This window comes from Littorina saxatilis, unplaced genomic scaffold (assembly GCF_037325665.1).
Source record: "Littorina saxatilis isolate snail1 unplaced genomic scaffold, US_GU_Lsax_2.0 scaffold_142, whole genome shotgun sequence".
NCBI classification, from domain to species: domain Eukaryota; kingdom Metazoa; phylum Mollusca; class Gastropoda; order Littorinimorpha; family Littorinidae; genus Littorina; species Littorina saxatilis.
The window spans coordinates 205,307-220,000 of record NW_027128835.1 but is presented as its reverse complement, the minus strand read 5'-3'; the positions used below and the strand labels follow the sequence as shown (position 1 = coordinate 220,000).

General features: G+C 42.5%; 1 long non-coding RNA gene across 1 annotated transcript in view; it reads right to left on the bottom strand.

Annotated features, from left to right (window-relative positions):
- LOC138957163 (uncharacterized) overlaps positions 1-1,298 on the bottom strand; it is a 3,166-nt gene extending 1,868 nt beyond the window's left edge. The window contains exon 1 of the long non-coding RNA XR_011452949.1: positions 1-1,298. This exon is cut by the window's left edge and continues 721 nt beyond it. This is a non-coding gene — a long non-coding RNA (uncharacterized lncRNA).
- Positions 1,299-14,694: the final 13,396 nt, after the last annotated feature.

Genomic DNA, 14,694 nt, shown 5'->3' with positions numbered 1-14,694 from the left:
GTAGTTAACACCACGAGGCTGTTGGTGCTCAGGCAACTGAAATAAAAGTGGTTAAACTGAGTTTCATGCGAAAAACGTGTGGCTGTGTTTCAAGCGCACTCAAAACGGCTGTGTTTCAAGCACCTAAAAACTGTGGCTGTGTTTCAAGCGCACCTAAACTGGCTGTGTTTCAAGTGCCGAAAAGTTGTGGCTGTGTCTCAAGCGCACGCAAAATGGCTGTGTTTCAAGCACATCAAAATTGTGGCTGTGTTTCAAGCGCACATAAACTGGCTGTGTTTCAAGCGCAGAAACGTTGTGGCTGTGTCTCAAGCGCACGCAAAAAGGCTGTGTTTCAAGCACATAAAACTTGTGGCTGTGTTTCAAGCACATGAAAATTGTGGCTGTGTTTCTAGCGCACATACACTGGCTGTGTTTTGAGCGCAGCAAACTGGTGGCTGTGTTTCGAGCGCCCCAAAACACGATTGGAGCTGTGGCTGTTGGTGCCCAGGCAACTGGAATTAAGTGGTTAAAATAATGAGGCTGTTGGTGCTCAGGCAACTGGAATTAAACTGGTTAACACACCAAGCTGTTGGTGCTCAGGCAACTGGAATTAACGAGGTTAACACAACCAAGCTGTTGGTGCTCAGGCAACTGAAATAAAAGTGGTTAAACTGAGTTTCATGCAGCAAAATGTGTGGCTGTGTTTCAAGCGCACTCAACATGGCTGTGTTTCAAGTACCTACAAATTGTGGCTGTGTTTCAAGCGCACATAAACTGGCTGTGTTTCAAGCGCAGAGAAGTTGTGGCTGTGTCGCGAGCGCACGCAAAATAGCTGTGTTCCGAGCACATACAAATTGTGGCTGTGTTTCAAGCGCACACAAAACACGATTGGAGCCGTGGCTGCTGGTGCCCCGGCAACTGGAATTAATTGGTTAAAACCATGAGGCTGTTGGTGCTCAGGCAACTGGAACTAAACTGGTTAACCCAACCAAGCTGTTGGTGCTCAGGCAACTGGAATTAAAGTGGTTAACACAACCAGGCTGTTGGTGCTCAGGCAACTGAAATAAAAGTGGTTAAACTGAGTTTCATGCAGCAACATGTGTGGCTGTGTTTCAAGCGCACTCAACATGGCTGTGTTTCAAGCACCTACAAATTGTGGCTGTGTTTCAAGCGCACCTAAACTGGCTGTGTTTCAAGCGCAGAGAAGTTGTGGCTGTGTCGCAAGCGCACGCAAAATAGCTGTGTTCCGAGCACATACAAATTGTGGCTGTGTTTCAAGCGCACACAAAACACGATTGGAGCCGTGGCTGCTGGTGCCCCGGCAACTGGAATTAAGTGGCTAAAACAATGAGGCTGTTGGTGCTCAGGCAACTGGAACTAAACTGGTTAACACAACCAAGCTGTTGGTGCTCAGGCAACTGGAATTAAAGTGGTTAACACCACGAGGCTGTTGGTGCTCAGGCAACTGAAATAAAAGTGGTTAAACTGAGTTTCATGCGAAAAACGTGTGGCTGTGTTTCAAGCGCACTCAAAACGGCTGTGTTTCAAGCACCTAAAAACTGTGGCTGTGTTTCAAGCGCACCTAAACTGGCTGTGTTTCAAGTGCCGAAAAGTTGTGGCTGTGTCTCAAGCGCACGCAAAATGGCTGTGTTTCAAGCACATCAAAATTGTGGCTGTGTTTCAAGCGCACATAAACTGGCTGTGTTTCAAGCGCAGAAACGTTGTGGCTGTGTCTCAAGCGCACGCAAAAAGGCTGTGTTTCAAGCACATAAAACTTGTGGCTGTGTTTCAAGCACATGAAAATTGTGGCTGTGTTTCAAGCGCACATACATTGGCTGTGTTTAGAGCGCAGCAAACTGGTGGCTGTGTTTCAAGCGCACCAAAACACGATTGGAGCTGTGGCTGTTGGTGCCCAGGCAACTGGAATTAAGTGGTTAAAACAATGAGGCTGTTGGTGCTCAGGCAACTGGAATTAAACTGGTTAACACACCAAGCTGTTGGTGCTCCAGGCAACTGGAATTAACGAGGTTAACACAACCAAGCTGTTGGTGCTCAGGCAACTGAAATAAAAGTGGTTAAACTGAGTTTCATGCAGCAAAATGTGTGTCTGTGTTTCAAGCGCACTCAACATGGCTGTGTTTCAAGCACCTACAAATTGTGGCTGTGTTTCAAGCGCACCTAAACTGGCTGTGTTTCAAGCGCAGAGAAGTTGTGGCTGTGTCGCGAGCGCACGCAAAATAGCTGTGTTCCGAGCACATACAAATTGTGGCTGTGTTTCAAGCGCACACAAAACACGATTGGAGCCGTGGCTGCTGGTGCCCCGGCAACTGAATTAAGTGGTTAAAACAATGAGGCTGTTGGTGCTCAGGCAACTGGAACTAACCTGGTTAACACAACCAAGCTGTTGGTGCTCAGGCAACTGGAATTAAAGTGGTTAACACAACCAGGCTGTTGGTGCTCAGGCAACTGAAATAAAAGTGGTTAAACTGAGTTTCATGCCAAAAAATGTGTGGCTGTGTTTCAAGCGCACTCAAAATGGCTGTGTTTCAAGCACCTACAAATTGTGGCTGTGTTTCAAACGCACCTAAACTGGCTGTGTTTCAAGCGCAGAAAAGTTGTGGCTGTGTCTCAAGCGCACGCAAAATGGCTGTGTTTCAAGCACATACAAATTGTGGCTGTGTTTCAAGCGCACCCAAAACACGATTGGAGCTGTGGCTGCTGGTGCCCAGGCAACTGGAATTAAGTGGTTAAAACAATGAGGCTGTTGGTGCTCAGGCAACTGGAATTAAACTGGTTAACACGACCAAGCTGTTGGTGCTCCGGCAACTGGAATTAAAGTGGTTAACACAACCAGGCAGTTGGTGCTCAGGCAACTGAAATCAAAGTGGTTAAACTGAGTTTCATGCAGCAAAACGTGTGGCTGTGTTTCAAGCACATACAAATTGTGGCTGTGTTTCAAGCGCACCCAAAACACGATTGGAGCTGTGGCTGCTGGTGCCCAGGCAACTGGAATTAAGTGGTTAAAACAATGAGGCTGTTGGTGCTCAGGCAACTGGAATTAAACTGGTTAACACGACCAAGCTGTTGGTGCTCCGGCAACTGGAATTAAAGTGGTTAACACAACCAGGCAGTTGGTGCTCAGGCAACTGAAATCAAAGTGGTTAAACTGAGTGTCATGCAGCAAAACGTGTGGCTGTGTTTCAAGCGCACTCAACATGGCTGTGTTTCAAGCACCTAATAATTTTTGCTGTGTTTCAAGCGCACATAAACTGGCTGTGTTTCAAGCGCAGAAAAGTTGTGGCTGTGTCTCTAGCGCACGCAAAATGGCTGTGTTTAAAGCACATAAAAATTGTGGCTGTGTTTCAAGCGCACACAAAACACGATTGGAGCTGTGGCTGCTGGTGCCCAGGCAACTGGAATTAAGGGGTTAAAACAATGAGGCTGTTGGTGCTCAGGCAACTGGAATTAAACTGGTTAACACAACCAAGCTGTTGGTGCTCAGGCAACTGGAATTAAAGTGGTTAATGTGTGTTTTGAGCCATAGAAAACCCCTTGGCTGTGTTTCAAGCGCAGAAACGTGTGGCTGTGTATCCAGCACACCCAAAAACATTTGAGAGAAAACATCATAATTATGCATTTCCCCCACATATATAAGTTTTTCAAGCGCATACAAGATAACTGGAATAAAAGTGGATAAAACAACAAGGCTGTTGGTGTTCGAGCAACTGGAATAAAAGTGTATCAAATAACCAAAGGGAAGTAATCGCTCAATGCATACGACATGTGTAATAGAGTAAGCGAGAGTTGTACGGAACCTTTTCTCCTGGCACCTGAGAGAATAACAAGCATTGAAATGAACAAGCGACTTTCGGATGGCAGCCGATGACCACTGGCTTCCGACGCCGCTAGGCGTCAACGCAACCCAAAATATCAGGTGCAGCGTGGCCCTGGCTAAAAATAGCCGCCACGCGTGTACCACCCCAGAAGTCTGAGCAAAGAGTGTAAGCTCTTTGGTCTGAGCCTTCACCGTGTAACCTATCGGAAAGTAGGTCGCTGGTACACGGCCCGTCAGTGCTTCTGCGAGAGTCTGGTCACAAACACAGCGCTGGAGACTGTCTGCCTCCAGCCAAATAGGTCACGCTGTCAGCGCGGCTCGTACACGTGTACAGCGTTTGCTGGCCGCGATCAGAGCGCCTCGTACCGATTGATACATTATGTAACTGCCCTATTCAGACAAATGTACGCCGTCGGCCGCAAACAAGCCTCTTTTCTCCTCCTGAAATTGAAACTTGTCATGGCACCAAACCGTGACGTAATGCAAGTCAGCACTGTGTTCTGCCAATTTGGCGTTAATATCTGGCCCAGGCGTGATAGCGTTGCTGTATTGTGGCCGATAAGCCCCGCGATCCTCTGTAATCGGCGGTTGGACTGAAGCGAGGCAGAATGCCACAAACCACAACTTGTTTAACTGTGTAAATCCCATGGAGGAGGCCAGCGAATGCCAGCATCGTCAAGGCAAACTCCTCAGCATCCATAGGTTCTGCAAACCTGAAATCATTTCCCCCAAGTTGTAAGATCACAACGTCAGGTGCAGTGCGAAAAATATTTCGCAAGTAGTTGGATCCGGCGCGTAAGCCTCCCCTGCCCACAATGTTAACGTACATTTGGCTATCAAGTTTGAAATCAGGACGCATGCGAGGATCGCATCCCGACTCAATGCACTCCCGCAACCGTCTGCAAATGGAATGACCAAAAACATATGCTTGTAACATCGTTGTAACATCGTTAAAAACCAACAAAGAAATAAAACATTTTCACCAAATACAAAAACTTGACCTTTCAGCTCGCTGGCATCTTGCGTAGTGACGCTAAGCTAAGCTGTGTGCGGGGCACTGTCCGCCGCACAGGTCAGTTCCAACGGTCCGCTACGAGCCAATCAAAGAAAGGCGCATGCAATCACACAAACTGCCCATCGCCACGCCAGCGTTGCGAGAAGCTCTTTTGATGAATGCAGCAATGATCGTACATTATATGTTTTTTGAGTCCTTAAATTCAAGTAATTACTGTATTACAAAAATACAGAACATAATATAAAACACAAGTAAAACAAATAATATTAATTGGACTACTACGGATGTAATGACATTGGTATTTCTTGATTTATTCATCGGTTGATTTGTGTCTTCTGAAATACATGGGTTGACACACTGATTGACATTGTTTCTGATGTTTCGATTCCCGCAGCTCAGACACCCACGACCACTGCTTCGCCACCCCAAACCGTTATTTATATAATGGGTGGTGTTATTGGATTTGTACTGCTTGTACTTACTATCCTTGCTGTATTCGTCGGAGTTCTGTTTTGGAAAAGAGGTACGCATTGATAACTGTATTTATCTGTGTTTATTTCTCGGTCTGTCTGTCTTGTCTGTCTGTCTGTCTGTCTGTTTGTCTGTCTGTATGTATGTATGTCTGTCCGTCCGTCTGTTTATCTGTCTGCATGTATGTCTGTCTGTCTGTCTGTCTGTCTGTCTGTCAGTCTGTATATATATATATATATATAAGGGACTTTGCTCTGTAAATCTCGGTCCCCCTTGAGGAGGGTCTGATGCTCCCAATAGGCTGTCTGTGAAGGGATACTTATTTCTCTCTCTATCTCTGCTAAGAGATTTTAACAAATCTCGGAAGAAAGTCTCTGCTGACTTTCAATTGTTTCTTTCACAATTTCTGATGTTTTATAATGTGGTCACCGTGAAAGTTGCATCGCCTTTAAAGCGATCCAATTGAACAAAGCAGAAAACTTCTTCTTTACCAAGTCCTGTGTTGAACAGCAGTGAAAAGTTGACCGCTTTTCCTGTTTAACCTTTTCAAAATTAGATCTAACTTGTTCGCGTATCCATTTCTGGATCTGCAGGCTGGTACAGAGTTACCTCCCTTTAGGCTTTTTCAAATTTCCCTTGTTTTAACCTAATTTCTTGGTTAAAACTTGTCTAAATTTCTAAATTCTTTCTTAATAAATATCAATTCTACACTTTGGCCTTAAATCAAAGTGTTTCCCTTCACAGATATCCTCTTGGGGTTGTCAGATGAGGGTAGTCTCCCATGCCAACAGAAGCTACCATTCAGAGAATGGTTTGTTTCTTAGTTGGATACCATGGGTTGACAACTCTCGCCATCAGTACCACCTGACCACTGATGAGACACAATAGTGTCGAAACACGTGTCTGGTCCAGGTACAAATACAATGGTCCTCCTCAGGACTAGATTACCTTGCGATACGTCCCCCACAAAGGGACTTTGTCTGTGAAGGGATACTTATTTCTCTCTCTATCTCTGCTAAGAGATTTTAACAAATCTCGGAAGAAAGTCTCTGCTGACTTTCAATTGTTTCTTTCACAATTTCTGATGTTTTATATATATATATATATATATATATATATATATATATATATATATATATATATATATATATATATATCCCATGACCTCCCTTCTTTGTCTCTGTTACTTCAGTATGGGTATATATGTTGTATTTTTATAGCTCAATAAATACATCATGGACTCCAAAAAATATATGATAGTGCAGATTCCGATTTGGGCAAAGGACTACTTTCCTCCCGACCTTTGACCTCGCTCGCGCCGAACAATGTGACACATTTGTATGAAGTTCTAAAATCGTATTGCACGGCTCAGAAAACCATATCAGTTGCACGCAAAAATGAATCTCAGAACTGATCTGATGTATGAGATGCAATAAGCAAAAGTTTCTTTCATTATGAAAGCAATGCAGGTCGAAAAAAACGAACATTCAACTTACAAGATAACCAGATGCTAGCGAACCAAAACAAAAACACGAGTACCCTCCCCTTGCATCGTTAGCAGACGACTTTTGAGAATCTGTCGGTAGTGTGTTTTGCCGGTGTGCGCCTTCAGCTATCAAACATCGGCTGTTTCACGTGTTTTGCGAGCAAGTCTACTCTTTTGCCTGGCTCTGCAGTAAGTCCACATATTTTTCCGTAATCCAGTCATATTCCTTCAAAATGCAATCAATCGGCGGTGACAGACGTGTCGGTCGCGTTTTCCTCTCACCCATACCAGTTTAAGTTCATCCATGCAAACACACTCGCAAAACAGTTTATCACGTAGATACATTTCAAATAGGGAGCAAATGGTTAAATCTAAACCTACATATTTGTTCCCTAAGATTTGCTTCTCTGTCAATAAGCCTAATTACACACGTTCGAGAAAAACAACGTGGAATCAATTCTGAATCGAGTAAGCCAAATGGGTCCCAAACCCGTTTCGCCCGTTCTGCCGACCTGAAACGCAAAACAAAAGAATTGTGCGCTTCAACTAAATTAATTTCTATTCGACTTCATTACTTTCTTGCAACTTATGAACCTTTACTTAAAGCTTTTAAATGGTCTGAAAGTAGTGTTACCGCGTACTTATCGATGCACTCATTCGTTTTATTTTTTCAGCGACGGTCACTTAGTTTAAGGTTGCAAAAGGGCTAAGTCTCGCTGGCAACAGTTTTACCCTGCACAGATCGCAACAGTGCCGCTAGTAGTCTACACTTTGTGTTTGATGGTAGAATGGGATATACAGATTACAACACTCGTGGTTTTTTATATGGCTTGTATTTCAGTCAAGACCCAGCGGGAATATCAATCGAGAGACACTCGCCAGAGGCTCGTGTCTCCCGATGATATTCATCCGCTGGGTCTTGACTGAAATACAAGCCATATAAAAAACCACTCGTGTTGTAACCTATACATATATATATATATATATATATATATATATATATATATATATATATATATATAGTATACTTACAGGGGGTATAAGTCCCCCATCGGGAGCCCGAACCCCCCCTTTTTATAACATTTTGAGGATACGTCTCCCGGAGATCGGGGGACCTAAGGTAAATACGAATTTGAAAGCGGGAGAAGGGAGAAGGGAGGTAATCATTGCGTTACTATAAGCAAGACATCATAAAGTGTACTGTCTCCCTTTACTAGGATTAAAAATATCTGCCGTTTGAGATTTAATGTAAATTGAAGTTTGTACTCAATATGTACATTATGTAAAAAAGGGAATTTATGGATCCCACACCTTTTTATTCCAAATCTCAAAAACAATTGAGTCATATTTTAAAAAAAATCAGGGTTAAGCTTTTTAACCTACAATCTAAAGAACTAATCCAAAACAAATCTGTTTGAGTCCTCATTCGGTGCAAGATTAAAAATGTCGAAGATATATACGGCTTGATTTTGCTCTGACCCTGCAACCGGGAAAATGGCGTCCAACTCATTCAGACATGCGGTAAGTCATTTTTGCTTTCTTTGATTTGTTCTTTATCTAACTTATTTATCAAGTATTATTTCTTTCTTGTACTACTATTTGACTTGTTGTCAATTGTGTGCTTTGCTGGGAAGAATGGTAATAACATTACATAGGGTTACAAAGATTTACTTGAAGTTACAGCAAGTACTGAGTAGCGAACTTGCATGCGCACGTGTTTCCAGAAATCGGGAACTCGACTCGAAACTTTTGAACATATTAAACCATTTTTCTGACACTAGTGCATATATTTTGTTGACAAATAGTATCATTTAGTAATTCTACATCGAAACTTGTGCTTGGTATTTCGGATAACAGACTCGTCTGAGGTGTCAGCTTTTGAGTGGAGAAATTGAAACTAGCTCAGCTACGAGATCGCGAGCGCGAGCTCTTTCGTCGTTTCGAACTTTTCTTTTGCACTTTGTGGCTGGTTTTTCTGTGACATCATGTATGGACTTCGAGATTTTAATATCTATATATATTTATTAACAACAACAGAACGTTAAACAGCTTGTTAATTGTTACTTGTTAAATTTAAGGAAACGAAGAAGAAATACAAACGTAAATAAAACTTATATATTTATAAATTATAGTTATACTGTACTGTGAGTGTGACTGTCAGAAGCGAAACTGAAATCAACATCGGGTCGTGTCCGAACACCCACGTGTGCACACATGCGCACGAAAAAGATCCCACGTTCACAGCGAAAGTCTCAGGGCTTGGAAGACACGCATGCATCATCTCTCGTCACTGATTATCATGATCGTATTTCGATACTTTGACGAGACAAACCCAATGCTGTTGCGTCGAAGAAGACAGCCACAACGGGCTTGTTCGAGTCAAAGTATCACACCATAATTATCTTCAGCGTATTACCAATACCTGTCCCAATATAAGAGTTAAGACAGTTCTGGATACCAAATGTAGCTCTAGGCAATTAGAGCGACTCTGTGAGTATGCTGGTCCCCGCTTTTGTTCTGATTGACTATGAGTCTGATTTGGTGATTGACGCTGCTGAGTGAAAGAGCAATGGCTTGCATTACCGTCCTGTTCGTAGTCACCACTTTACTGGGTCATAGTCTACTAGTAGTTTCAGAGGCCACTCGCCTGGATAGTGTCAATAGCTTGCACCTTACTGGTTTTGCGAGGAAAATGGTCTTCCGAAGCACCAACACACGACTTAGCCTTGTGACCAATGCACTTGCCAGCTGCAGCTATGCTAGAAGATGTAGTATTTTTTTTAATCTTTTTGAAAGGAAAAGATCTGTGGAAGTGAAACTGTATCTGTTCATCCTGTTACTTTTGAACTCCTATGCACCAGAACCAGGCCCCGCTTTTGTCCTCGTCAGGTGACCCTTCTGATACGCACTAACCGTCACCGTGTGGGGACTGTGATGTCACAGTTACGTACTTGGGATGATAAGGGCGTATAATGTGAGACATGTGGCCACTGGTTCCACGCTAGGTATCCCCGATGACAGGTATGAAGAATTAGGTGACTCAAATATCCAATGGCACTGTGGTCTGTGTGGAAATCCTAACACTAACTGTAACAGCATCATAATTTTCAAACTGCATGTTAACGACTGGCCAACTTATTCAATATATGTATTTATCTTTCTGCCCGGATCACTCATCAACCAGAGCTAGCCAACAAAATAAATGGATGGGCCCAAGGGATTTTGTTTAAGGTTTACTGAAAATGGAACTTATTTAAGCGTTTTGTATTTGTGCAGATGGGGGAAAAAAATGACACGGGCAATGTGTACTTTCCACACTACACTTACGGACATCGCATGGTCATGGCATCCCTTTTCAGAAGACCTGAGCATGAGCCTACAGGTATCTAATTCTAAACATGAACGCCTTTTGCAATTGCTACCAGGTATAATTAACCTAACACGATAAAACCACAATGTGAGTCGTGACATGATTAGATATAATTAGACATGCATACCCCCAAAATCAAAAGTTGCTAGGACACAAAATATTTACCCAGTCGATTCGAGACATTTACTGATTTAGTGATTTACAGCCTTAAAATGTCATTTTCTAAACATGTTTTGCTTTCTCGGTTTCATTCTGTGTTTGAGTCTGCAGTTTGACAATATATAGGGGGGGATAAAAGAGATATTTTCTGTCATCAGTTAGACTGTTTCAGTGTCAACCAGTGTCAAGTGCTTTGTGTGGTTACTCCTATTGCAGTTCTGTGACTCATTAATGTAAATTGGTTGATTTATTAGTGATTTTACACAGAGAGCTTGCATACAAAGTTTCGTACCCATGCAGTTAAAGGGGACCTTCAGTCAAAATTGTTGCCTAGTTCTTCTGCTTATCGGAATCCTCACCTTTCTAAATGTCTGTTACCAAATTTTTGCTGCACATACTGACATAGATACCGACTTTCGTTGGAGCGAATACAATGGCTTGAAAATCACATAAATTATGTTGAGAGGCTCACAAGTGGCTTCCGTGACATGGTATACCACACCACAGAGAGACGTGCGATGTCAATTTTAGCTGTCGTGTGAGTGCACCTGCACTTCAGTTGACGCCATTGGCGCTTGCTATAACAATATGATAATCAAATAATCACTGTTAATGGTAAAATGTATGTTCTTTGGTAAATAAATTGTATTTTAGGGTCGCCCAGAATTTTGCCAAAACATCATTTTTCAGATACATACCTTTGTTATGGCTCATTTTATTCAGACATTATTCATCTTTTATGTGCTGCAATTGTATTTTGCATAAACAAATCATTGTTTGAGATAATAGCCTTTTAGTTGGGTGGGTGTGGTGCTGACAACACCCAAAATGGCGACCCAAAACAGTAAAAAAATAACATTCAGTCACTCTCCTTCTGTACCTAATAACAAGGATTACTCCCTTGAAAACCTGAAACGATGGGCACCTCCCTATCTGCCATTCAAAATGGCCGACTGTTTACACGCGACATGCTGTGTTCATTTTACTTTCAAGATACATTGTGTGCAGCTGTGTTGAGTGTATTTTAGGGTATTGCAGTTTGTTTTGGTAAAGACTATGCCCGGGGATAAAAAGTATGGGCCTTCAAAGCCCAAGAAACGCAAATTTTGTGGAAATAAGCACACGAAGAAGCAGACGAATCAAAACAGCGAAAGTATAGCATCGAGTGACGAAACTGTAAGTGCTGAAAGTTCAAGTTTTGGTACAACTACAAGTGAATCAGCAGATTGTACCACTCGATCGGAACAAAAACTAGAGAACCCTGCCTTGTACAAACTGATCTTTGATTGTAGTAGTGAGGAGTCTGGTAATGAGGAAGAAGATAAATCAGACAGTGAGTGTGAAGAGAGTGAGGAAACTGATGATGCAAATTTGACTGTGGAATCTCCAGCAGGGAACAGAATAGTTGACATAAAAATTCTAGGTGACAACATTTCAGCAAATTTAGTGTGTATAGCTTTTGCTTTCATGCTGTGCAACTGTATAAAGTAGAAAGGGTCTAGCAAGCACCTTTGCTTTCCATTGTGTCAATCAACACTGTGATAGGCAGCAAACTTTCTCTTCTTCCCCCCAGGTTCCTGTTGGCAATTCTGTTGTCAACACCGTAAATCGAAGAGCGGCGTTTGCTATGAGATGTGTAGGAGCTGACGTATCTGAACTAGAAACATTCCAGTTACACCGCACACTGACCGTTTGGTATCTAGCTGAGTTTGTTCGAAGATAAGAGAGTACAAGCTGCTTCGGAATTTTTCTTGTTACTCGGGGTTTCTCCAACCACCCCCCCACCACCCCCTTTCTGTGTTTTATTCTCACACAGTGTGTGTGCCATTCGTTCGTTCTCTCTCTCTCTCTCTCTCTCTCTCTCTCTCTCTCTCTCTCTCTCTCTCTCTCTCTCTCTCTCTCTCTCTCTCTCTCTCTCTCTTCCCCCCCCACCCCCCCCCCCCCCCCATTTGCATGCATGTGCCTTGTGTTCTATCCAAGTTTGTGTGCTATTGTGTTCGTCACTACTTTATATAAAACTCGAACACATTTCGTGTCGAAAAACTACTGCTTTCTGGCATAATTTTTGATTTTTCTTTCTGAAGTGACGAGCTCATTCTCCCCAAACATACTGAACGAGGCGGAGCTTGGCTCCTTTTATACCAGGAGTCGCCTCTTTAAAACATGAAACCTGGCGTTTTTCAGTGCAGTGGATTTTGGTGCAGTTAAGTAGAGTTATACGGAGGTGTAGCTAGAAAATTTGATGGTCGGACAAATCGTCCTGATCAACAAAACTTTTTCCGGTCATTTGACCGTTTCCATATATTTTAAGGACATTTAATGTTACAAAAACTCTCTCTCTTTCTCTCTCTTATCAAATGAGAAAGCACACAAACACAGCTAACCTTCAATCAGCTTCTGACTAGTAATGAACTGACAATAAAAATAAGAACAAACCAATATGGTGACACTACATAATTGTTTTGGAGAAAACAAAATGTTAATTGAAGATTGTCCTACTTCCTGGGACTGTAGGTTGAGCTGTTGCATTGATAACTGAGGCAGACTAAGACAGACTGATGCTGTGTTCCGACTGAAGAACCTCTTTCGCTTGTTTTTTGGGTTGATTCTTCTCCCAAACCCGATACCGATGGTTGAGATTCTGACGCCAACAGATCGGTGGCCTCGTATTGCTCACTTCCCTGTTCATCTACCAAAACCCTACCCCTACTCCCAAAACATTCCAGAGTTCTTTGATGTTTCTTTTTTTAATCAGGGATTCAATGGAGGCCATGTTTACATAATCTCAATTGGACCATGAGGACGAATACGAGCGATCGTTTTCTATATATATGTTAGCTTGTAAGTTTATTTGCCATCTTGTTTAATAAACGGTTTTAGGTCTGACCGATTTTATAGCAAACTGAGCGGTCATGGACCGGCTTATCATGTAAATGGACGGACATTTGACTGGATTACAATTTTTCGGACAATTAGGAAAAATTCCGGTCTAGGACCGATATCTGACACCAAACCACACCCCTGGTTATAGCTTCTTCTTCTTCTTCAGCGTTCCTAGATCAGGCCTCAGATTTTCAGTCTAATATGGGTTATGAAATTTGTGGTCAGCAATTTGGCGCACCATAAGGACAGAACAGAGGGATGTTCAGAAATATCAGGGATGGGAATTGACCCGCAAATCACCCTTAAGCGCGCCCCCCCCCCCCCCCCCCCAAAAAAAGTTGTATGTTTCTGGTCACCCGACCCTACCTATTTTCCCTGCCGACTCGACTTTGTTTGCATTTAAAACAAAACAAGAAAAAAATGGTTTTTCGAAGGAAAAAAATCCTGTTTTTTGACAAAATAAGTTAAAAAGATATTTAAAAAAAAAAGATTCCCGACCTACCTACCCTATATTTTTTAGTCACGTTACCAGAAACATACACTTTGGGGGGGGGGATCATAAAGGTGAATTTCCGCCTTTTTCACTTTTTCCAATTCCCATCCTAAATAATGTGTAAAATTTTCTTCTTTCCTTTTGCTCTACCAGGACAAACAGTCGAATGTGAACAAGACGGTAGTGATGCTGATGCTGAATCACCTTGTGAAGAAGACGAGGGTCCGCAGCCACCGATACAAACAAAGAAAGGCGAGTGATGTCATCTCGGCATATTGTTTGGAAACCAAGTGGATACCTGGTGTTTTTCAGTCGATTTTGCTGCACACCTTCTTTGCTATTTGACTTTGATCTGAAATATGATGTAGAATCACTGCTAGTCTCAGCCCATGAATCCACATGTTCTGTACATAGTTTTAACGATCAACATATATAGCCAAGAGTCTGATTTGGCGTCAAACCAAGTGGACAGGGGTCCTGTTTTGCCCACATCAGAGCTTCCTGTAGGATTCAAAACAAAGTCATGATGACCCCCTGTCCAAAAATCTGGAAGTCATTTTGGAATTTTAGGGAGTCACATTTTATCTAGGATTTTTCTCAAAGTTTAACGTGTGTAAACTAGCGACTGAAGGCAAGGAAAACTTGGCTTGCAAAGTTAGTTATTTCGCTACACAGTAGTAGTGAACGTCACGCGATTTTGCTAGCGTTGTATACTTGTGACTTTGCATTCGGAAACGCACCTCAGTGGTGACGTTCGGAAATAGTGTCTGCTGTGCACGGAAGCTTCTTCACAGGGGTCAAAACCTGCGCAGTTGACGCAGTGAGTGAAAATCTCGGCGTGATTTCAGTGCGTCAATTACGCAGAATCATGCGTTATCGGCAGTTGTAAAAAAACAAAAGTGGGTAAAGTACCGTATGTCTTGTGCACTTGTGTGTTAATTTGTATGATACTTGGGAATTGTTGCTATGCTGTTGGATGCAGGGGTGCTAGTTGTCTGATTCA